The 25,736-nt window shown below is 42.2% G+C and overlaps 1 protein-coding gene across 1 annotated transcript in view; it reads left to right on the plus strand.

The window, feature by feature from the left end:
• The window catches only part of alk (ALK receptor tyrosine kinase), a 362,245-nt gene that overhangs the window by 144,153 nt on the left and 192,356 nt on the right, over nt 1–25,736 (plus strand). The gene's annotated exons all lie outside the window — the stretch shown is intronic.

The raw sequence follows: 25,736 nt of genomic DNA on the forward strand, positions 1-25,736 counted from the left end.
TGAAGCCATTTAAGCGAATAAAGCAGATTAATGTTTCTGTAAGGCCCAATGTATGTGTTGTTGGCTTTTGGGCGGTTAAAAACTGAAATGGTGGCAGGTGCGTGTCGACTCCCATGTATTATGTTTTTATTTAATTTTATTTGATGTTCATGGGTGGCACGGTGATCGACTGGTTAGAGCGTTGGCCTCACAGTTCTGAGGACCCGGGTTCAATCCCCGCCCCCGGCTGTGTGGAGTTTGCATGTTCTCCCCGTGCCTGCGTGGGTTTTCTCTGGGCACTCCGGTTTCCTCCCACATCCCAAAAACATGCATTAATTGGAGACTTTAAATTGCCCGTAGGTGTGAATGTGAGTGTGAATGCTTGTTTGTTTGTATGTGCCCTGCGATTGGCTGGCAACCAGTTCAGGGTGTACCCTGCCTCCTGCCCGATGATAGCTGGGATAGGCTCCAGCACGCCCGCGACCCTAGTGAGGAGAAGCGGCTCAGAAAATGGATGGATGGATGATGTTCATGCTCTGATTTAGTAAAGTTACTCTTTACTTGAGTAGTTTTTTTCATTGAGTTCTTTCTTACTCTTACCCAAGTAAATATTTGGATGACTACCTTTTACTTTTAGTTGAGTCATATTATTCTAAAATAACAGTACTCTTACTTGAGTACAATATTTGGCTACTCTACCCACCTCTGTCAATGCCCTACATACAACATGGCCGTCACATAAGCATGGGAGGCACGTCTTTTGGAATCGGATCTATTTTTTTTGTACATCTGTGACCCGGAAATACGTCAGTCCCATTCTCTGCCTTGCATTGCGCCACAGTGCCAGTAAACAACAGCGGACAATTCTGGAACGAACAGACTTTGTCAACAGCAGTTTAAGTTGACAAATAGAAAGTATTTTTGGACACATTATTAAATCCCGACGGTCCGTTTTATCCTATATCCGTTATATTGGGGTCCGTTTTATCGAGGTATATATAGTATTTACAGTAGTATAGTATATACAGTATATATATCCTCATACATAGTTGGACCTTGAAGCTGATTAGAAAGCATCAATAACCAATAGGAATAAGTTTGTCATTCATTTGTTTGACTCAATGCTGTCCATATTGTTGTGTCTGGAATCCACATCATTGATTTCTCAATATAAAGATAGAATTCAGAAGTAAGTTGGCTACATAAATCTATCCTACAGTGGTGTCAGGCAATATCGCAGACAAAATCAGTGTCAATTTTATCTTTGGCCTCATCACTTACTGCAGGGAGATGTTCGAAGATCACATGCCATTTATTAGGGAACAAAGCATGAGCAGAGGACCGAGCTCCATCAATATAGCCATCCATCCATCCCATCCTACTTTCTATAAAGCTTATCCTGTTTAGGATCATGGGGAGATAAAACCTACCTCAGCTAATTTAGAGCTAAAGGATGACTTCACCCTGTACTGGTCACAAGTAAATCATTGGACACGTACAGACATGAACAGACAATCTTTCACGCTCCCAATGTCACCAAGGAGGAACTGAATGAATGTCAAGTGAATGAATGACCCACTACACTTTAATGATTTTCTGACAGAAATAACATTCCAATCTAAATACAAGTACAGCAGGTTTGCAACTTCCAGATGTTAGCTTCTATTAAGTACAAATGTCTGAAAGAAGGCGGCACGGTCAACCACTGGTTAGAGCATCTGCCTCACAGTTCTGAGGACCTGGGTTCAATCTCCGGCCCCGCCTGTGTGGAGTTTGCATGTTCTCCCCGTGCCTGTGTGGGTTTTCTCCGGGCACTCCGGTTTCCTCCCACATCCCAAAAACATGCATGGTAGGTTAATTGACGACTCTAAATTGCCCGTGGGTGTGAATGTTAGTGTGAATGGTTGTTTGTTTGTATGTGCGCTGCGATTGGCTGGCAACCAGTTCGGGGTGTACCCCGCCTCCTGCCCGATGATAGCTGGGATGGGCTCCAGCACGCCCGCGACCCGAGTGAGGAGAAGCGGCTCAGAAAATGGATGGATGGATGGATGGATGTGTTTGAGAGTTTATCTTCTCTCAGGAAACACACAGGGACATGCCTTGAACGACCTCGCCCTGCCTAGTGTAAATCGAGATCAGTATTCTCAACCAGTCTGCCGGACCACACTAGTGTGCCGTGAGCGCTCGTCAGGTGTGCCGGGGGAAATTATAGCATTTTACGTAATTGCTCCAAAAAAAATTTATTTACAAGAAATTATGTATCTTTGTTCTTATATTTATGCCAGTGAGGCATAGTGACAAATGAATGGTCTTCTATTAGATGGCAGGAAGTACATACAGCAATTAATGTATCCACCTTTTTGTGACATTTTTGTTTGTTGGTGTGCCATGAGATTTTTCAATTGTAAAATATGTGCTTTGGCTCCATAAGGGTTGGGAATCACTGTTCTAGATTGATAAGAAATAGTTCAAATGTGGTTTGTTTTAACACAAATAAAACCTGTCTACTGTTTTTTTCACGCCCATCCAGTGATACTACATCTGTGCAGATCAATCCTCTTGTCAAGTCAACGGCAACGACATATACACTCACACTCAGAAAACTCTAATGCACAATATTTATATTTGAATATTACCTCTGCTACATTTGATTATCAGCAGACTAGCTTCACAAGAATACAAGCAAAATAAATTCAAACGACCAAACTAAATTCCCTGTCAGACTCTGAATTCAGCATTAGTGGATAAGGAGCATAAGATTTTAATCAGTTTCATTATACAGGAGTATTCTTTTGTGGGTCTTATTTGTGTGGGTGGGTCAGGTTGTGTTTCGAATGTATGCAGCGGTCGTGTGTATGGAAAAAAACACCAGTGAAGGACCTGTACAAGCTGAAAGGCTGTACTGTAGCTGCGTCAGCTACTTAAACAGCATAACATTATACCTGTTGGTAAGCGTGTAAATCACTATTGAATTTAATAAAGATGACCATGACGTGGTATAGAGCTTCTTGTGAACATTGTACATAAATCAGAGATATCCTTTCTGTTGTATTTCACAGTAAGGTGAAACTAGCTTCAAAGTTCACCATCTTTTCTTTTTTTTCTCTTTCAACATTGTTCTGCTCAAAATTCTGTTTATTTTCACCAGTCCTCAGGTAAAGTAAGGTGGAAATAAAACCCTGTAAGACACCACCAAGAGCTTTTTTCCTTTCAACCTTAATTTTCCAGAATCCTCTATCCTACCTGATAAGTCACTTTTAAAGATATGGTATGAATTAGCCAAGGTTGTTTTTCTCTTTTCATCAATGATTGTACCTTGAGGGGTCCTCTGATGTAAGAGGTTACTGCATAATGAAGAAATGGGAGTGTTGTAAGACTAATTTGTAATGCACAGTTTAACCTTGAAGTTCTCCAGAGCTGAATGTTTTTCCTCTGTCTTCGATGTCAAATTTGTCATCAGTGACCTTAACAGCCCTTTCAATCAATAATCCATCCAATGATCCCACTTCTGCTTGTTGGATAAACTGCCCAGTACTATAAGGACAAGCTTGACAGGGCGCATTCAAGATCAGTACTGTTTACATGTGCTGTTTCTACCTGAATTATACTGCATCACCATCACAACATTAACTCATTCCCTGACAATGCTGTCCAAAGACGTCATTCAGAATCGAGCTATTCCCTGCACGGCAATGGCGTTTTTTTTAACGTGGATGGGTGGGGTAGGGTCTGGTGCAGTTTATGTGTGATCGTCAAGCCTCTGGATAACTGAAATGAAGAATGGCACCCTGTAGAGGGTGACAATGCCTTGATGTGAATGTCCCTCCCTCAGAGAAAGAAGGAGGAGGAGGCGGGAACAAGGAGACAATGAGAAGAGGCAAGCATAATGGCAGAAAAGAGAGAAGACAAAATGAAAAAAAAAGTAAAAAAAAAAAGCTTTCGGTACAAGAAATGTATTGTGCCAAGGCAAGATAAATATTCCTGTGACCAACAGGAATGACGCCTTAGATCAGCCCTATTTGTCCATGCATTTTTGTCTTATGTCAGTCCTGTACATAGTTGTAAATAAATAATTTTTGTCAAAAGGACGTTCTCATTGTTGTTTTATGTTCAGATGTTTGAGATTTTCACAAAAAAAAAAAATTTGTGTCAAAGTCATTGTTCTGCTTGATCTGTCTGCTTTCACAAAAAGGCTGTTTTCTCAGTTTTTTTTCTTCAGAATCAGAAATTAGCGTATATTTGACTGCTGATTACTAAAGAATGGTATCACCTCGAGACAAACTTTTTTTTCTGATGAAAGAAGAGAGTCCGATCTTTCTTTTGGTGGTTTTGGTGTTTCCATAGTCATAGTACAAAATATTCTGTGGGCCTTGAAAAACGAGTGAAATTGCTCGAAAATCCCTGACAGTCCCTGCTCAAGGAACAGCTGGCAGTGAATGGGTTAAGGAGACATACTATGCATTTTACAGATTCATTGTTTACAATTTTAAATAGCCAGGCCTGGGTGAACCCCGCTTCTCACACAAAGAAAAACAACAATTAAAGTAAAAACAAACAAACAAACAAAAACAAAAACTATTTTTTACTGTTACTTTAACTGACCATCTGAATCTGAATTGACTTACTTATACTGTATATGTCCCAAAGTGTGTCGACTGCATAATGCTAGATTTAATTTTTTTTGCCTGGTTGCCATGGCAGCCCCATTTGTCTGAAACGTAGTGTACTACTGGATTTTGGGCAATGTTTTCTCCATATTTAAGTCTTGCTGAGTTTTCTGACAGCCTATCACGGTATGTCTGACGGGCTGTGGTTTGAAGGGGGTGCTTAGTCCTCAAAGCTCAAATGCGCACTACGGCACGGCATCCGGTGCCAGTATGTTCCCTCCTGGCCCGTCACATTCTGATGAGATCCCTCTAGGTCTGTCAAATTTTTCCACATTCTGCCAAGGCTTTCTATGGCTGACACGTGGATGCCAGGCAGCATTGGACCATGTTTGTTGCAACGGCAGACTCGAAAGAAGATCCACTGCCATGCCTGGCTTTTTACCCCCTCCCAGATTGCGTACGCTGTGTCAGACCGTCCAATATCGCACCTGGCCAGTAAAGAGTCATACCCCGAGACCCACTGTGATTGAACGTAATGAAACAGCTACCATACTAGTGGTGTCACGATACCAAAATACTGACTTCAATCCTACACCTGCATAAAGTATCTTGATACCAGTACTGAAACGATACCACAGCAAAAATCTAAAACATCAGTAAAAGCAGTGGAATAAAAACTGACAAAACAACTTCAAATACTTGAATAATTTATTTTTATTAATTCCAAACAAGCTAAACTTGAAAATGATGTAATACTGGAATTTCCCTATTCTTAGCATTTAATTTTTTAATTAATTAGATCAATGCCTGCATTATCATGTATATTAGATGACAAATATGTGTGTTTTTAGATATATACAATTGTACGTCTCGTATATACAGTACATGTATGGTATATACAGTCATTAAAAACATATTAGACCACAATCTAACCTTGAAGTTCTCTAGTGCTTGATGTTTTCCCTCTGTCTTGGATGTCAAATTTGTCATCAGTGAATTTAACAACCCTTTCAATCAATAATCCATCCAATGAGCCCTCTTCTATTGGATAAACTGCCCAGTACTATAAGGACAAGCTTGACAGGGCACATTGAAGATCACTACTGTTTACATGTGCTGTTTCTACCTTAATTACACTGTATCACCATCACAACATTAATTCATTCCCTGACAATGTCGTCCAAAGACATCATTCAGAATCGACCTGTTCCCTGCCATGCCGTCTAAAGACGTCAATGGTGTTTTTTAACGGGGATGGGAGGGGTGCAGTTTATGTGTAATCGTCAAGCCTCTGGATAACTCCAATGAGGAATGGCATCCTGTAGAGGGTGACAATGCCTGATGATGATCCCCCTTCTGCTTGTTGGACAGACTATAAGGACATGCTTGACAGGGCACATTCGAGATCACTACTGTTTACGTGTGCTGTCTACACAAGTCATTGGCTGACTGTTGGCTTTTTGGGTACTAGCCTTTAAGACACCGTATGAATTGAGCGCTGTCCTGCAAGTTTATTTTATATATTTATTTATTTTTTAAATATACATCAAAATACCTCGGTACAATGCAGGTGTCGCTACTTGGTGCCATACAATACCATACACCACCATACACCCTAGCTTGCCATGAGACCTACGATGAAACCTGACAAAACACCCAGCAGAAAGTGACAGAACACTTGAAAGGACCGTAAGATTTGGGGAAAATCAAATACTTCTCATCACACGATAGACCGCCTCCAACTTTTGTTACACCCCTTTACATACTGTCTGGTTTTGTTGTGTTTACCCCAATTTACTATGGCCAAATGAGTTTCTCATGTGCATTGTCACTGCTGTGGCAATTTTTTTTCGACAGTTTCTACATCTGGCCAGGTATCCTGGACAATCACAGCCTGTCGCATTTGTGTATCCTATCCCCCGTTTTCTCACCTCCAATTCATTTTGTCTATGTTGAACAACTTCTGTGGTTCCAATTGCTTCACAATAATTATTGTAATGGAAAACAATTCTAACCTAGTTGTTGTGAAATGGGTTAATATGCCAAAATAAATCTTTTCATGGCGGCACGGTGGCCGACTGGTTAGAGCGTCAGCCTCACAGTTCTGAGGACACGGGTTCAATCCCCGGCCCCGCCTGTGTGGAGTTTGCATGTTCTCCCCGTGCCTGCTTGGGTTTTCTCCGGGCACTCCGGTTTCCTCCCACATCCCAAAAACATGCATGAATTGGAGACTCTCAATTGCCCGTAGGTGTGAATGTGAGTGCGAATGATTGTTTGTTTGTATGTGCCCTGTGATTGGCTGGCAACCAGTTCAGGGTGTACCCCGCCTCCTGCCCAATGATAGCTGGGATAGGCTCCAGCAAGCCCGCGACCCTAGTGAGGAGAAGCGGCTCAGAAAATGGATGGATGGAAATATTTTCATAGGAGATAAATGGCAGGATTTAAATAGATTTAAAATGATTACAGCCCACAGCTTCATTTTGGTATGGTGAATAATTATTAAAGTACTTTTTTTTTTTTTTTAATTCAGTTTAGTTAGTTTATTTATGGCGGCACGGTGGACGACTGGTTAAAGCGTCAGCCTCACAGTTCTGAGGGCCCGGGTTCAATCCCCGGTCCCGCCTGTGTGGAGTTTGCATGTTCTCCCCGTCTCTGCATGGGTTTTCTCCGGGCACTCTGGTTTCCTCCCACATCCCAAAAACATGCATTAATTGGAGACTCTAAATTGCCTGTAGGTGTGAATGTGAGTGTTTGTATGTGCCCTGCGATTGGCTGGCAACCAGTTCAGGGTGTACCCCGCCTCCTGCCCGATGACAGATGGGATAGGCTCCAGCACGCCCGCGACTCTAGTGAGGAGAAGCGGCTCAGAAAATGGATGGATAGTTTTTTTATTTGTATTTCATAAATACATTCCATACATTACATACATTGATATCAGAAGATACTGTGTTAACTGCCAGGCAGTTTTCACTTCACCTCTAGGGAATCATTGATCTTTAAAGGTCACATCAATCAATCCCTTTCTCAAGGACTGATGTCTTCCAGACTCAATTCCATCCCCATAAGACATCTGTTCTTACGCAAACCATCTGCCTATTAACCCCGCACTGAACATGAGGAATGAAGCTGTGTGTGTATAATTTTGAAATCAGAAAGCAAGACTTGTAATCAACTTGAATTACTTTGAATTGACTAAAATGTTCACTGGAACTCAAAGTTTTATATAATTGAAATTGAATTGTGCTGGGTGCAGTTTAGAGAGTGATATTCTAGGACACAGACGTGTTCATTCAATTTGTTTTCCCAACATCACAAAATATAGAGCATTTTGTCGAAATTTATTCTAGAGATTTCTGATGATTTTGTGTGACACACAAAAACAAGTTTTTTTTTTTGTTAGGGGCAGCAATTCCTTTGTGACGCTTTTATGCTAGCATACGATGAGTATATTGGAGCAGTTGTTCCGGTAAATAAGATTTGTATAACAAATGTTTTTTTTCTATCCTGAATGTTGTGTTTTTGTCATGATGAATACTTATGTTTAGGATAAAAACCCAAACCATAGTCATAGTTTTCGTACATTCTCTAAGGTATTCAGAATAAAGATTCGCAGGGTATTGAATAGATCGCAACTGGACTGTTCTGATCGTCTTTGAAGACATTTCGCCCCTCATCCAACCAGGCTTCATCAGTTCATTCAACAAGGGTTACCGTAATTGTATGATGTGTGTGTATAATGCGCACCCATGTACAACCCCAATTCCAATGAAGTTGGGACATTGTGTTAAACATAAATAAAAACTGAATACAATGATTTGCAAATCATGTTCAACCTATATTTAATTGAATACACTACAAGGAAATGATATTTAATGTTCAAACTGATAAACCTTATTGTTTTTGGCAAATAATCATTAACTTAGAATTTGATGGCTGCAACATGTTCCACAAAAGCTGGGACAGGGTCATGTTTACCACTGTGTTAAGTCACCTTTTCTTTTAACAACATTCAGTAAACGTTTGGGAACTGAGGACACTAATTGTTGAAGCTTTCTTTCCCATTCTTGCTCTATGTACAGCTTCAGCTGTTCAACACTCCGGGGTCTCCGTTGTCGTATTTTACGTTTCATAATGCACCTCACCAGGCCATTCTAGTACCCGCACTCTTTTACTACGAATCCACACTGTTGTAACATGTGCGGAATGTGGTTTGGCATTGTCTTGCTGAAATAAGCAGGGGCTTCCATGAAAAAGACGTTGCTTGGATGGCAGCATATTTCTCCAAAACCTGTATGTACCATTCAGCATGAATGGTTCCTTCACAGATGTGTAAAAGGTTCCGGATGGTTCTTTTCCTATTTGATGGACTGATGCAAAGTCCACACAAATTACCATGAGAAAAAGTGTGCAAGCCATGAATGGGGACATACCAGTAGCGGAACTGGTGAGGGAGTTGTGGGCGTACTCAATCCACGGGAGGAATGAGCTCCAGGAGGAGGGGTTGCGTGCGGCAACACAACAGATGGCTGATTCAAGAGATTGGTTTGCCTGCTCTGTCTGGCCGTTGGTCTGCGGATGATATCCTGACGACAAGCTGGCTTCTGCGCCCACTGCTTTACAGAATTCCTTCAATATCAGGGATGAGAACTGAGGACCTCTGTCAGAGACAATATCGATGAGAATACCGTGGAGTCTAAAGACATGCTGGACAAGGAGGTTAGCAGTATTGGAGGTGGTGGTAGTTTGGGGATGGCTGCGTAATGGACGAATTTGGAAGAGCGATCGACAATAGTGAGAATGATTTGATGAGCTACCTTCAGAAGGAGGTAGACTGGTAACAAAGCCCAGAGTGATATGGGACCAAGGGTGGCTAGGGATAGGCAATGGACGCAGCAGACCAACTGGGGGCAGGTGTGAAGACATCCCTCGGGCACAGACGGAGCAGGCCTGGACGAACTCCCGGGTGTTTTGAACAAGGCTGGGCCACCAGAAATGCTGCTGGATGTACTGAATGGTGCGGGTGATGCCAGGATGACAGGTGAGTTTGGAGTTGTGAGCCCACTGAAGAATGTCAGAGCGTGTGTAATCGGGTACGAACAGGCGGTTTGGAGGCCCGGTCTTGGGATCCGGGTGAGTCTTTTGGGCCTCCTGAACCACAAGTTCGATCTGCCAAGTGGCTGCTCCAATGAAGCAGAGGAGAGGTGGAATTCACATTTTTCTGGTTTAACACAGGCGGTTTTCAAGGAGGCGTTGGAGGACTTTGCGTACATGACAGTGAAGTTCTTCAAGGGAGCAGGAGAAAATGAGAATGTCATCCAAATAGACAAAAACAAACCGGTTCAGCATATCATGGAGGACGTCGTTAATGAAGGTCTTGAAGACAGCAGGCGCATTAGTCAATCCAAACGGCATGACCTGGTATTCGAAGTGTCCGAGAGGGGTGTTGAAAGCAATTTTCCATTCATCCCCCTCTCGGATACGGATGAGGTGGCCGGCGTTCCGTAGATAACTTGGTGAATATCCGGGAGTCGCAGAGGGGTTCAAACGAGGGGTCGCTGAAGGGAAGCGGAGATTTATTTTTGAGGGTGATGTCATTCAGACCACGGTAGTCGATACATGGGCGGAGAGTGGTGTCTTTCTTTTCAACAAAAAAGAAGTCGGTCCCTACTGGAGAAGAGGAAGGTCGTATGAGTCCGGAAGCCAGAGAGTCATGGATATAGTCCTCCCTTGCCTTTTTCTCAGGTCAGGAAAGGTTGTAGAGACGGTTGGAAGGAAGAGGGGCCGCCGGCAGCAGATAAATTGCGCAGTCATACAGGCGGTGGGGGTTCATGAGAAATGGTCTTTGCTGAACACCGGAGAGAGATCATGGTATTCTTCAGGGAATCGGGGGAGGTCCACGGGCGTGGAAGAGGCTGGTGATTTATCAGAGGGCGGTATAGCTGAGAGCAGGCAGTGTGAGTGGCAGGGAGGGCTCCATCGAGTGATAGCTAAGTGTCTCCAGTCGATGGTGGGGTTGTATTTTTTGAGCCAGGGAATTTCAATGACTAATGGGGTATCAGGGGAAGGGATAACAAAAAGTGAGATGTTCTCACGGTGAATACCCGAAATGAGCAAGATGAATGGCACTGTTTGGTGGGTAACAGGGGAGATGATTCTGCCATCCAGGGCTGTGACTTTCTTTGGGGGTAGAAGTGGTTGGAGTGGGATTTGGACCAGGTGAATTATTGCTTCATGAATGAAGTTGTCATCGGCACCGGAATATATAAGGGCAGTAATGGCGGTGTTCTGAGCAGAAACTATAACGCAAGCGGTAACAGTCAGGCTCACCACAACGCTCTCGGGTCCCTGTGAGCCTGGTCTTTTGATCGAAGGGAGCATGAGGAAATAAAGTGACCGGATTGACCGTACTAGATACACAGCCGCTGGATGACTCGACGCTGACGCTCCTGTGGGTCTAGACTTTTTTACCAATTTGCATGGGCTCTGTGGTAGCTACGGGGAGTGACGGAATTGCGGGAGGTGGGTGAGAAGCTTACGGCGCGGTGCTCTGAGTGGGAATTCTTACATACGCGGACCCTCCTCTTTCGTGCTCTCTCTCGCAGTCGGTTATCAAGCCGAATAGAAAGGGCGATGAGATCCTCGAGAGACGATGGCTCGTCCCGGACCGCTAGCTCATCCTTGAGTTGGTTGGAGAGGCCATTTGAAAAAATCCCCCCAAGTGCCACGTCGTCACACCCGCATTCACCTGCCAATATCCGGAAGTCAATGGAATATTCTGCTGTTGATTTAGAGCCATGCGTTAGCGTGAGGAGGCGATGGGTGGCTTCTTTGCCCTGAATTGGGTGATCAAATACGGAGTTCGGCGGAGAAAGCAGCATTTTGCTGCTTTGCCGCGGAGGAGATTAGTGACATATACTACTTTGGAACGTTCGGTGGGATAACTGAACAGTTGGAGATTTAATACGAGTGAGCAATTAAGAATAAATTGGCGACATGCACCTGTCCCTGGAGTAGGGATCAGGCGGAGGGACATGAGGTTCTTTGTATGGGAAACGGGGTGGCTCGTAGGCTGCAGGCTCGGGAGGAGTACTTACAGGGGTTGGGAAAGGAGGGAGACATGTTGTGAATGATTTCTTGCAGGTTTTTGTCCTGTTGTCCAATGTGGGCATCTTGGAGGGTTAGTGCGTTCTTCAGAGCCTGCGCAGTTGCTGCGTCCATAGCGGCCTAAGTATTCTGTCACGTGTGGGGAGTAGCTGGACCCAAGAGCAGTCGGAGTCAGATGTAAAATGATGAACAGTTTATTGAGGAAAGGTTATGGTGGTGGTCCTGGATGTGTTGGTAGGCAGTGGACAGAACAGGTGGCTGGCTTGGTGGCAGGAATGACGTGGGTCAGGAACACAGGGGAGCACTGGGAACAAGGAGACACAAGAGTTAACAAGGGAAGCGAGGAACAGTATAGCTTACTTGACATAAGATGGGCCGTGGTACCGCTCGGAGAGACTGCAATACTTAGGCGAGGATTTCCGGGAACAGGCAGACTTATATACACCGCTGGTGATGAGGCTGATTGAAGACAGGTGCTGAAAACAGAGAGGGAAGGGGGGAGAAAGAGGACACAAAGCACCCTCCCGGCTTCAATAATGGAACTGCAGGGCAGTATATGACACCCTTATTAAATAGAGAATAAACCGGTGATAATCACTGATGACTTAAATATGTCCGTTGACCTCAGTATCTGTCAGCCTGTGCCCCGATCAAATTCACCATAATCATGTGCCAGTATTTAGACGTTGTCTGAGCAGCCATAAGATGGACTTTCTGCCACCACATTTTTTTTTTTTTCACCACAAGGCGCATCTCCAAGGACATACCCTCGATATATATATATACATACATACAGTATATAAACTTTATGGCCACTTGACTAGGTACACCTGTGCTGTCTCATTTAATCCAATAGGATACATTCTGCATTAATTTCCAGGAGGATAAATTATAGGATTAGGATACATTCTTCATTCATTTGTGTTGAAAGCTGTTCAAAAGAAATAAAACTGCACTCAAAACAGAAATTAACTTGAACGCTGTAAACGCTTTTAGGCGTGAACGCTTGAAAAAAAAGTCAAATTGTACCATTCAGCATAGTAACGGATTAATTCCCACCAAGAGCAATCTTGCCAGTTGAAGATTTGTCTGTTTACACTAATGTAATGAAATGATTCACAAATTCAGGAATATGTTGCATAAGTTGAAGCCTTGCGCTGCAATCAGAGTATTGACATTGTTCCCTTGTCGCCTTCCGCCATTGTCTTTATTGTAACCCTATTGCATCGATTTGCTGTATTCATTCCAAGAACCTGCAAGGGCCATGGTGAAAAGAGATGAAGCAGTGCTCCCTGTACATTACCCTCATTACCAACAGTGACTGGACATTACAGCAGTGAAAACAAATACAGTATATAATTGCATGATATGCGTACTACATTATGTTGCATATATCATTTTCACCAGTGTGACTTTAAGAATCTATAATGTTACAAATATATGCTATTGTTGTGGAATAATACATTGTTTTGCCTACATTTTTGGTTTGTTATTTTTGTGACAAACAACTAATAAAGGCTTATAAATAGTTGAGTACTAACCGGGATAACCTTTTACTAAATGTACTGTAATTCTAAAATAGCCATAAAATAAGCCTAAAAAGCAACAACAAACTAAGAGTTTCATGTAACTTCTCGCCTCGATTTATGCAGAACTCAAACTCGGGCTTTGTATGTCATCTTTTTGAGTCTCTTTTTCTTAGTATTTGTTTTCCCTTGTTGGATTGTCACTATGTGAGAGACTTGTTGCGTAGTGTAGCATTAGAGTTCTTGAGCAGTGCCCACACAACCTCCTAAGGCAGTTATCCATTGTTTTCCCTCTCATTGCCATACCTAGTATCATATTACCGTTGTACTCCTTAGCACTTGCACTTCGTTAGCTTTTTTTGCTATTTTAAATTCAGTCAAAGTTTACAGCATCGCTTTCCGCTCTTGTGTGCTCCACTGTTCTACTTGAGGTTTAAAGTATTCATCCATGGATCTGTTATCCTTTTCTTATTTGGTGTAAAGAGGTGCTTCAAACAAAAAAAAACAGAAGTGTCATTTATGTACCACCGCTGCACATAAAATCGTGTTTTCTGAGGACAAGTGAATGGTGGTCACACTTGACAGGAGGGAATTAAATCTTTCAGTCTTTGAGTCAATCTGTGTGTATTAAAACAAGCAAGGCATGTCACTAGGAGGTAATTAAGCTTTGTGTCTATTCGAGACATAATGTAGTGTAAAAACAAATGGATAATGTATCATATCCCTGTAAAATTTGAATATCGAGTATCATCTTAACACTGCTGTGATATTTTCTTTATCACTTCCAAATGGCAGAAAAGCAAATAAATAAGTTCAATTATTTGCTTACTGCTTTCTTTTTTAGCATCTTGACCTATTTTTTTCTTGTTTATGATTAGTTTTCTTTTGTTTCGGTAAAGTGATACTGAGTGTGATGACCAAAATTTATTAACTGACACGTTGCAGAAAAGCAATTGTCATTGGCTTCAGAATAAATGTTTCAATTATACAGTAGAGCCACATCATCACTAGACTCCATATGACATGGCTCTGTTTTTCAATTGCTTTTCTTTGTGTTGCAGTGTCTGGGTTAGCGATGGTGGGCGTTGACATCGGTGACGCACCTGTCGCGAATTGTAATCACCAGCCTTTTTAGGTGGCACTGTGACCGTGTGTGGGCGTCGGAATTTGCACTTGTTTTTGCCCCATGTTCGCCGCTGACGTTTGTGCGCTGTCTCATCTTAGTTTACTCAACGAGTAGGTTTTTTTTACCACACGGACCTTTGTCGTGTCCCCGTGTTATTCGTTTTTTGATACTTTCTGGTAGTGCGTCTCTTTGGCTTAGTACTTCTCGCCCTTGCGTGCTCTTTTTGTTGAATTAATATTGTGTTTTGGACCTTTTGTCGAGAGTCTATTTTTGGGATCTGCTTTTATAGTCATGACACCATATTTAAACAGTGAAAATAACATCAGTGCTGTAGGGGCCCATTTTGTTTAGGTCATTATATATTCATGATATCACTGACAACACAGATGGAAAATTATGAATCAGAAGAGAGCACAAAATCAATGGCAAAGCATGAAAGCCAAAAAGATAATAACATAATAAAATCTGAGCTACACTATCAAAGACTGAGTAAAAAAAGGGAAGGGGGTCAAGGTTTATTTGAGGAAACGCCTTGTTAGGGAGGCCTGAGACTTCTAAAGAATATCACTTAGATATAGATGGGAGCATAGTTATTTATGTTTTAGACAGTGACACAACACCTCAATTGAACTATAGTCATCTGGAGAAACTGCTATATATAACATCTGTATAGCTATAATAGTCGATATTAGGGTTCTGAAGAATTTGACCCAAGGATAGCCTATACAGGCTGAACAGGAGGGGTCCAAGAACTGACCCTTGAAGGACCCCATTTGTCATTGCCATCTGATGAGATAGAACACTTTCAATGGTTACGAAATAACTATTTTCCTCCAGGAAGGATTTAAACCATTCAAGTACTGTTCCATTATGTCCTACCCAGGTTTCCAACCTGATCAGGAGTATGGTATGATCTACCATATCATAAGCCGCACTGAGATTCAACAGGACCAGAAGTGACACCTTTCCCGAGTCAGGATATTATTTAGCACTTTGATCAGAGCAGATTTTGTACTGTGATGAGTTCGGAAAACTGATTGAAATTTGTCAACAAATTGCTGAGTTGATTAAAAATACAGGTGGCCCGGTGACCGACTGCTTAGCACATCTGCCTCACAGTTCTGAGGACTGGGGTTCAAATCCTGGACTCGCCTGTGTGGAGTTTGCATGTTCTCCTCGTGCCTACGTGAGTTTTCTCTAGGTACACGGGTTTCCTCTCACATCCCAAAAACAAGCGTGGTAGGTCAATTGGAGACTCTAAATTGCCTGTAGGTATGAATGTGACTGCAAATGGTTGTTTGTTTATATGTGCCCTGCGATTGGCTGGCGACCAGTTCAGGCTGTACCCCGCCTCTCGCACAGAGATAGCTGGGATGGGCTCCAGCATTCCTGCGACCCTTGTGTGGAAAAGCGGTACAGAAAATGGATGGATATGGATTAAAAATATCTTACTCCAAAATCTTGGCTACGAAGGGGAGGCTTGAGATTGGTCTATAGCTTGCTAACATGGAAGCATCCAACGTTCTATTTTTTAGAAGAGGTTTAAGAGCAGTTACTTTAAGAGCTTTAGCAAACTCGCCTGACTGAAGTAAGCAATTAATTTTTTGCTTTTTATCAGTTTGCACAGACTTCGGATGGTATTGAGCCAAGACAGCTCATTGATGGTTTCAGCTGCTGAAGCGTTTTCTCTCCAGGTTTTTGGTCAACTATATCAAATTCTGACATGGTATTATAGTTTTTCCTGGGTGGCTTCAGATGCAGCATCATTTTATCATTTTACTTATTTGTGTTGATGTTTAACCTAAAATATTGGAGTTCTTTCACTAAAATATCAATCAAATTCATCACATTTATCTACTGTGAGGAGTTCTGGAGTTATCTGATGAGGAGGGGTTGTGAGCTTTTCAACCACAGCAAACCGATTGAGTATTGTTGAGGCTCTTAGTAAAGATTTCAGAAAAGTGTTCCTGTTTATCCCTGACTTACTCTTGATTAAAATTTCAAAGACTTTGTCTGTAGAGGTCATAGTTAATTTGGAGTTTAGTTTTTCTTCCACTCACGTTCTGCATTCCTACACTTTGATTTAGAGGTCTTTACCATCATAGTGCTCCTCCACAGTGTTCTAGGTCACCTCAAGATTGTCTTAGATTTAATAGAAGCCACAACATCCATGACATTTGAGATTTCCCTGGTGAATTTATCCAAAAGTTCATCAACTGTCTCAGCCTTCACAGCTTGTGACGCAGCTATGGTCTCCATAAACTTTGTGGCGGTACACTCATTTATGTACCTTTTACTACTAGACATAGAGGTTGTCTGAACACAAATTTTCCATTGTATCTTGGAGGTTTACAGATTATTAAAACAATAACCTTTAAGATCACCTTTTACTAAAAAACAGAGATATTCAAAAGAGCTAAAATCATCAAATATAACTTCTTTACACTGAAGTAATGATTCAAAAATAGCAGCTATACAACTGCCTTTTTTCCTATTTGACACTTGTTCATAAAATAAAAATTTGCTGGTGTTTGGTATTACAGCTACCTTCTGTTAACCACGTTTCATTTAGTAGTAAAAAGTATATATCATAGGTCGTAATGCTGTCATTAATAAACACTGATTTGTTATACAGTGACCTGATATTGAATAGCTCTAGTCTTGCAGAGATAACTGGAGACAATGTTTTTTTAGGTCCACATTTTATCCTCACTAAGCTTGGAGCTAGACTTTCTTTGGGCCATATTTTTTTGACCAACTTTCTGTCCCTTGTAATTACACGGATAAAAAATGCCTGATCTCCATAGGGGTCTGACTTCTGGAGAAGAATGTTGTTTGTATCTGATTTGCAGCTGCGACCACGCACATATCAGTCAGATTTGGAGTTTATGTCCCTTTTCCCAATAGACATAGAGGTTGTCTGAACCTTTGAGAGAATCTGTAATTAAAAGAACACTCAAAAATGGTCAGAAATAGCCATATCCTTAATGACAACTTTCAACCTTAGAGATGTCTAGGTCTAAGGTATGACCTTGAGTGTGGGTTGGACTCTTTATATGTTGAGAGAGGTCAAATGTGTCCAGTATAGCAGAACGTTCTTTAGAATCTTTTTCTATGTTATTGTCAACATGAATGTGAAAGTCTGGACGTCTGACTTATTCTGGAGAAGAATAGAAGAAGTTGTTTGTATCTGATTTGCAGCTGCGACCCCGCACATGTCAGTCAGATTTGGAATTAAGATTATTCATGGGTGGAGGAAGGGCCCTTTGCATCTTAGTTGATGTTGGTGTCAGGCGAGGGGGGATGGGAGGAAGATATTGTAGTGGTGTGCATTGGATTGACGTTGACAATCTTCATCCTGTCCATCATATCTAATAGAGCATTTAGGCAAGATCACACTGAGTATTGCCTTGGGCTTTGCTGCAATGGAGCAGGGAGGGATGAAAGATTCCAAGTGCTGCCTCATCTCATTCCTCATTTGTTCCTCTGATTGTTTGGGTGATGCTGGTGACTCCATCTGCAGTTTGTGTCATCTTATCTCTTGTTCTTCTGATTGTTTAGGTACAGCTGGAGACTCCTTCTGTGCCTCTTGTCCTTCAGCCATGTCAACAAGGCCAATGTTTTCCTTTCCTGCTGCTAAATGATGTACACAGCAAAAAATGTTGGCAGCCAATAACTTTACCCCTTGTTTAATGAGACAGAAACCGTCTGAAGAGGCACTCAACGCAGGCCAGCCATATTCCTCAGTAATCTGCTGGTATTCCGTCCTCCCTTTTGGATGCTGTCCCATATCTTTATGCTTCACTCCCAGCAAAATTCCAAGGAGAGCTGCTGCTGGATGATCCATTGCCATTTTCACAGTCCACATCCATCTTCTTTGTGGCACTAACAGACTGTCTATTAGCCAGCTCTGCTCACCGCTTTGAGACATCGGTAGAGTTGTTTCATTCCCAGACTGTCCATCTGCTTCCACATACACCTCAAGGTAGTGAATTTTCATTTCCAGGATCGCTGTCTTCTGTAGCCATTTGTGATAAGTGGAAAAGGGAAGCAGCTTGTTGCTGTTCTTGTTGCTAATAGCAGGCTTGTGCTAATTAGCAGGCCACGCTCATGTTATGGTGAGGTGGTATCAAAAATATTGGAATATGGCAACGACAGACTATCTACAAAAAGTATAGTCCTGTAGGTTTCAAAATATCCAAGAGGCGGTTTCTAAATTCTTTAGAAGAAAAAAAAACAAGAAAAACAAATGTAAACACAGGCAAAGCAAGCAGAGCGAGCAGAAAAAGCATCTGCACTACTAGAGCAAGGCCAAGAAAGTGTGGACTCGTGTGAACTGAATGGGGAAATGAAATGCCAGTAATTTTAGGGTAATAGCCCGTCAGCAACATATTGGGGGGGAAATGAACTGTGAACTAATTCATTTGTGGAATGGTGAATCGAACTTTCAACTATTTCACAGAGAAAAGCAACTTTCCCAACACTGAATTTTCTCTCTCGAACCCCTAACCCAGTGATTCTCAACCAGTGTGCCAGGGTGCATTAGTGTGACGTGAGCGCTCTTCAGGTGTGCTGTGGGTAATTATAAAATGTTTCATAATTGCTCAAAGAAATATTTATTTACAAGAAATAATGTATCTTTGTTCCTCTATTTATGCCAGTGAGGCATCGTGACAGACAGAATAAATGCTCTTCTATTAGATGGGGGGAAGTACATCCAATAATTAATGTATCCACTTTTTGTGACATTTTTGTTTGTTGGTGTGCTTTGAGATTTTTCAATTGTAAAATACATGCCATGGCTCCATCAAGGTTATAAATCACTGCCCTAACCCATGTGACTCCTACCCCTTTGTTCGTTCCCATCTACTATTAGTTTGAGAAACCCATAAGGGTGCAGGGTGGTCTGTTTCTCCTACTTATGTAGTCATTACCAGCAGGGTCATGGAGACAAAACTTGCCTTTCCTCACCTGTCCTCATTTTTGACAATGGCCACACATATTCAAGCTAAATACAATACACCGTGAGACGTTTCATAGGGTTTTTACAGTAACTTACTGTAAAGTAACCAGTGTTGCCAATTAGTTACTGTAAACTTGATTACAGCACTGACAACAGTGTCAATTCAATGTTTCCATTCATTGAGGTGCTGATGAGTTACACAAGGTAAATGGCAGCTCTTTTGGCTTGCAGAAGAGGTTGGCCAGATAACACTTATCTTGCAGCAGAACTTTCTGGGATGTCACTCTATTGCACACAACCCACAGTCAGGGTTTCATGAAAAAAAAGTGCAACATACATGTAATGCGTATAGTGTAGAGTTAAAAAAAGACATACATTCAACAAACTACGGGTAACAAACACACATGATCAATTTTATGTTGATCTCTATTGAATTTATTATCATCACATTACAGTGGTGCAGAAATGAACATAATTAAACTGTTATTAGTTTGACTTGCTTGACTGTACGACACACCTGCTGCATTACACACACTGTGTGTAATGCAGCAGGTAATGACATATATGCTGTGGCTGGTGCAGCAACCTAAAATTCCCTGAACTGTAAAGTAAATTCAGATGTTTCCAAATGCATCATACATGTTTGACGATAGTTGCTGAAGACATGTCAAAGACTGAGAACTATGTAGTATTCATTCATGGAGATAAAGCGTTAAACTGTTTTTCACAATTTCAGTGTTTCAATTTCGAGATTTTCCTGTCAAAGTCCCCCCATTCAGTTCTAGGCTCTGTGCTTTCCTCTTCTCTTTCTGCCGAAGAACCCACTTCCCACCTCTTCTTCTTCTTCGACTTCGACCCACAGTAGCTTTAATTTCAACCGGCACCCTGCCGGTTGACGGCGCCGGTGGCGGACGTTGTTACCCCGGCCACGACCGATCCAGTAGGGAATTCTTTGGATGAATGCTCATATTTGTTTGGCAAAGTTTTAAGATGGATGCCCTTCCTGATGCAACCCTCTGCATTTATCCGGGCTTGGCCTCATATTTGTTGGATGCTCATCCATAATATTCAGGTTCCATTCTACCACCTTCCAATGGTGCAAATTTGAACATTTGATTACTGTTTGATTACCAAATTGAAATTGTGTGAGCTACATTGTCTCTGTTGCATGGACCCACATAGGACGCACAGAGTGTCTCTCACTGGATGCACTGAAAACAAAAATAAACACAGTGACTTAACATAAGCCACAAGTCTGGAAAGTTGCGGTTATGCAGTTTTGTATGGAAACAATGCTGAAGATTGGATGAGAAAAGGACAATGTGAGTATGGGCAAGTTAGGGACAGGAGAGGGATGCCGAGACGTGTAAAAGAGCTGACCCACTGTGAGTGTGCCTTCGAAATGACCTAAAATTGTCTTTCTTTCTTGTTTATCTTCCTTTTTTCTGCTGAAATTATATTTACTGACCATGTGGTCCTTGAGGCAATTTTTTCCATTTTCTCCAACAATGAATGTCTTTTCCCTACTTTTGTTGATTTGGTATGCTTAATATTAGCTTTTATGTCCAAATCGCAGTTGGAACTGTAACATCCGTTGTGAGCTTGAAAAGCTACTCATTTGCCCAAATAATCGCCAAGGTAATTCCGCTGGTATTGTTTAAATCTTTCTTCATTCTTCAAATGCTGGTGTGATATTGCTCCATCCATTTTCTTCTGCTTATCCGAGGTCTGGTTGTGGGGGCAGTAATGTAAGCAGATATGCTTAGACTTGCCTCTCTCCAGCTACTTCGTCCAGCCATTCCCAGGCCAGCCCAGAGACATACTCTCTCAAGTTTGTCTTGGGTCTTTTCCGGCAGTTTCTCCCGGTGGGTCATGCCCAGAGCATCTCACCAGAAAGGCATTCAGGAGGCAACGGTTCCATTCTGAGCCCCTCCCAGATGATTGAGTTTCTCACCCTTACTGTAAGAGAGAGCCTGGACACCCTGAATTGAGTTGAATTGCTGATCTTTATTTCGAACGTGAAAAAATAAAAAGTAACAGAAAATGACAAAACAAACAAGATTTGAACAAAAAATAAATAAAGGTAAATTATACATACGGTATTTGAAAAGGAATAAGAGGAAGTAAAACTTAACAGGGAGAAGCAAAACACCCTGCGGGGGAAATTAATTTCAGGATCAGTGATCACATTCTTTTGATCTTGACCCACAGCTCGTGACCATAGGAAGGGGTGGAAATATAGGGTGACCGCTAAACTGACAGCTTTGCCTTTCAGCTCAGCTATTTCACCATGGCAGACCAATGCAGAGTTGGCATCACTGCAGATGCTGCACCATTCTGCCCGTCAATCTCCCGCGCCACTCTTCTCTCACTTGTGAGAGAAAAATGACGCCAAGGTATTTGAACTCCTCCAGTTGGGCCAGGATCTCAACCCCAATCTGGAGAAGGCACTCTCTTCAGAAGACCATGGCCTCAGATTTGGAGGGGATGATTGACTGCTTCACACTCAGCAGTGAACCAATCTTGCAAGAGTTAAATGATCATGGCTTGATGAAGCCAATAGAACCACATTTATCCGAAAAAAAAAAACATAATACTGAGGCCACCAAACCAGAAACCTCCCTGCCTCAGCTGCTCGTAGAAATTCTGTCCATGAAGGTTATGAAAATAATCAGTGACAAAGGGCAGCACTGGAAACTTAACGCCGGCAATGCGAACCAAATTGTGACATCTGTCATACAGGAACTGAATAATTTGCAATAGGGGTCCAGTTCACCATATTCCCATAGTACCCCGTATATGACCCCCAAGGGACACGGTCAAAAGCCTTCTCCAAGTCCATAAAGCCCATGTAGACTGACTGTAGAACTGTATCCTCCAGGACCTTGGAGGATACAGCTGATTGACCAGAATTTCCTGGAAGCGTCCATAAGTCATTTTCTGTGGCATAACTGAACTCCTCCCAGGTCCGTTTTTGCCTCAGAGACCAACAAAGCTGCATTTCACCTTGTCTGCCGGTAACCATCAGTTGCCTCTGGAGTCCCACAGGACAAAAAGTCCTGATAGGACTCCTTCTTCAGCTTAATAACATTCCTCGTTACTGGTGTCCACCAAGTTTGCATGTTCTCCCCGTGCCTGCGTGGGTTTTCTTCGGGTACTCCGGTTTCCTCCCCCATCCCAAAAACATGCATGTTAGGTTAATTGAATACTCTAAATTGCCTGTAGGTGTAAATGTGAGTGCGAATGGTTGTTTGTTTATCTGTGCCCTGCAATTGACTGGCGACCAGTTCAGGGTGTACCCCACCTCTCGCCCGAAGATGGCTGGGATAGGCTCCAGCCCGCCAGCGACCCCAGTGAGGATAAGCGGTACGGCAAATGGATGGATGGATGGTGTCCACCATCGGGTTTTGGTTTTATCCCCTAGCATCTGTCAGCCATCCCAACAATGGTAGTACGGAACATGCTTCACTGGACCTCCTCCCCGGGGACGTTGGTAATGTTTTGCTGGAGGTGGTAGTTTAAACTCTTTCTGACAGGGGACCCTGCAAGATGAGCGGCCGGCATCCTCCCCTACCATCCGTCCGTGTGTGTGTCTGTGTGTGTGCGTGTTCGTGTGCGTTTTTTCGCGTGTTGATGGGTATGTGTATGTGTGTTTGTGGGATGCTTTCCATAAATATCCATACAATTTAAAATATATACACTAACTAATATAACTAAACCCTCACCTAGTTACAGTCAAGTCCAGAAATATTGGGACATTGACACAATTGTCTTTATTTTGACTCCAAAGACCAAGTGCCTTGTTTGTGTGACTCCTCTGACACACTTCTCCTTGCAGCAACCTTCGACCTATGAATCAGTGTCATCTGAGTTCCAACTTTCCATTCCATCCATTTTCCGTATCGCTTATCCTCACTAGGGTCGTGGGCGTGCTGGAGCCCATCCCAGCTATCTTCAGGGGAGAGACGGGGTACATCCTTAACTGGTCGCCAGCCAATCGTTCGTCACATATAAACAAACAACCATTCACACTCACATTCATACCTATGGGCAATTTAGAGTCATCAATCAACCTACCAACTTTTCTTTAATTAAAATTCATTCAACCACCATTGTACAATCACAATCTATACACCTGTTTTCTTTAAAAGAAAAACAGAAAAACCGAGAATTTTGAGGGGGCATATTATGGAAGGTTGACTTTGAGCAGCCTATTTCCAATAATTTGCCCGTAAGCAGGGCATTCTGCATGTTGTGACATCAAAATGTGGCTAATTTAAATTATTGGTCCCACACTTAGTTTCTCTTCCCATGACTTGGCAGCTAGGCTGTTTTCAGAGTCTCCATATTCAAGTGAAGGTGGAGTCCGGTCACTGGACTGCAGGAAAACACACCCGTCAAGGTCAATTTGTAAGCAGAGCTTCTGGTAATCCGAACACAATCCAATGTTTGTTCCCCGGCTGTGTTTGTGGATATTTTGAGTATACTTTACACCAATCTGATCGGTGTTATCGGTATCAGCCGATAATTAGCATTTTATGGTCATCGGCTGATCGGCTTTCATGTCATAATTCGCCGATCCGATCAAAGACGTCATCAATCGGCTCCGCACAAGACATTTAACTCCGCGTCGCCGTTGCATATGAATACAAAAGCTAGTTTATTTTTAGCCTTGTTGCGTGTCTTGTGGCGCAGTACTATAATTATCTGACGTCCAATAAAGTTTTTTTAAATCGTGTCGGTTAAAAACACGTCATCGGTGTGGGACTATTTTGCGGCATCTCAGACTGTGCACAACTAAGGTACGTTGAGGGGAACGTCATCTAAATGCTTCAACACAAATTTGATCGGGCACCTGAAGAATTTACATAAGGAGGAGCATGCCGCGTTCAAGCAACGCAGCATGGGGGGAAGAAAAAAAAAGGAATACCAAACATACGCAAACTCTGGACAACACTCGTCCATATAGTCAGTACGGTGAGAAAGTTAGAGTAAGCATGTCATTAACAGTATTTATGAAAGTAATTTAATTGCAACAAAGTAATTTAATTACAGTAAGTTAGCATCCATTATTTCTGTCATGTTGTAATGTTGATCGGACCTAAACTTATGAGGGTGGCCAATCCTTGAATGCCCCTTAGAGGTCATTGATGTTTTAACTTTTGTCTAAAATCCTAGAGAATAATTTTGAGCTGGGATGGGCTCCAGGACGCCCGCGACCCTAGTGAGAATAAGCGGTACAGAAAATGGATGGATGGATGGATGGATGGATACAGTACTCAATATACAGTACACAAGTATATACAATAAATGAATAAGTCACTACCAAAAATCCTGATAGTGTAAAGCCTAATTCTAGGTAGTGATATGTCTGCTGCATGCTCCACATGCACAGACTCACACACTAATTGAATAATGTGATTTGGTTCTTGATGACAAAGTGCTGCCTCCATGAGTTAAATTACAAATGATGGTGAGTGTTACAAGTGGATAATTGTGCTGTAAGTCTTTATTCTTTGTGTAGCTGGACCAAATAATGCCAGAGGTCTTTCATTAAGACACTTTGAAATGATTTTGTTGTTGTTTTTTGGGGGGTTAGGGTTATGTTGATGAAAAGGTAAATACAAAATATGTCTCCTTTAAGTGAAATCATGCGTATGCAGACATTAGAATTTTATCAGCAAGTTCCGAAATAAAAAATGGTTTTCACACTAAGAACTTTGGCATTGGGCACGGCGCAAACTATTTTTCACCAGCATTTTTGATGGCACCGTACAAGCTGTCTGTTTAGTTATGTTCTGGAAATTGGGCTGCCCACTCCATGACATTAATACTGTTGGTCTGGAATCAAGATGTTACTCGCTTACTGGTGTGTATGAAATGTTGTCTTGTTGGGACATCCATCATCAAGGGCATTTCCTCTTTGTCAGAAGTCAATATGACATGATATTATATTATAATAGAGTTTTCCATTTTCTGTACCGCTAATCATCACTAGTGTCGCAGGCATACTGGAGCCTATTCCAACTGACTCTGGGCAAGAGGCGGCGTCCACCCTGAACTGGTCCCCAGCCAATCTCAAGGCACATATAAACAAATAACCATTCACACTCACATTCACACCCACGGACAATTTAGAGTCTTCAGTCAACCTACCATACATGTTTTTGGGATGTGGGAGGAAACCGAAGTACCTGGAGAATACCCACGTAGGCACCGGGAGAACATGCAAATTCCACACAGGCAACTGAACCCCGATCCTCAGAACTGTGACGCAGATGTGCTAACCAGTTGTCCACCGTGCTGCCCTAGACTCTTCCGGCTACCATATATTGCGGTATAGACTTTGCAGCAGCCACAAAACCTAAAGCATATTGTTTTTTCTACACTGTTTGAAACTCTGTCATGTCAAAGCCAAAAGATAAGCAGAG

Source organism: Phycodurus eques, chromosome 14 (genome assembly GCF_024500275.1).
Source record: "Phycodurus eques isolate BA_2022a chromosome 14, UOR_Pequ_1.1, whole genome shotgun sequence".
In the NCBI taxonomy this organism is placed as follows: Eukaryota; Metazoa; Chordata; class Actinopteri; order Syngnathiformes; family Syngnathidae; genus Phycodurus; species Phycodurus eques.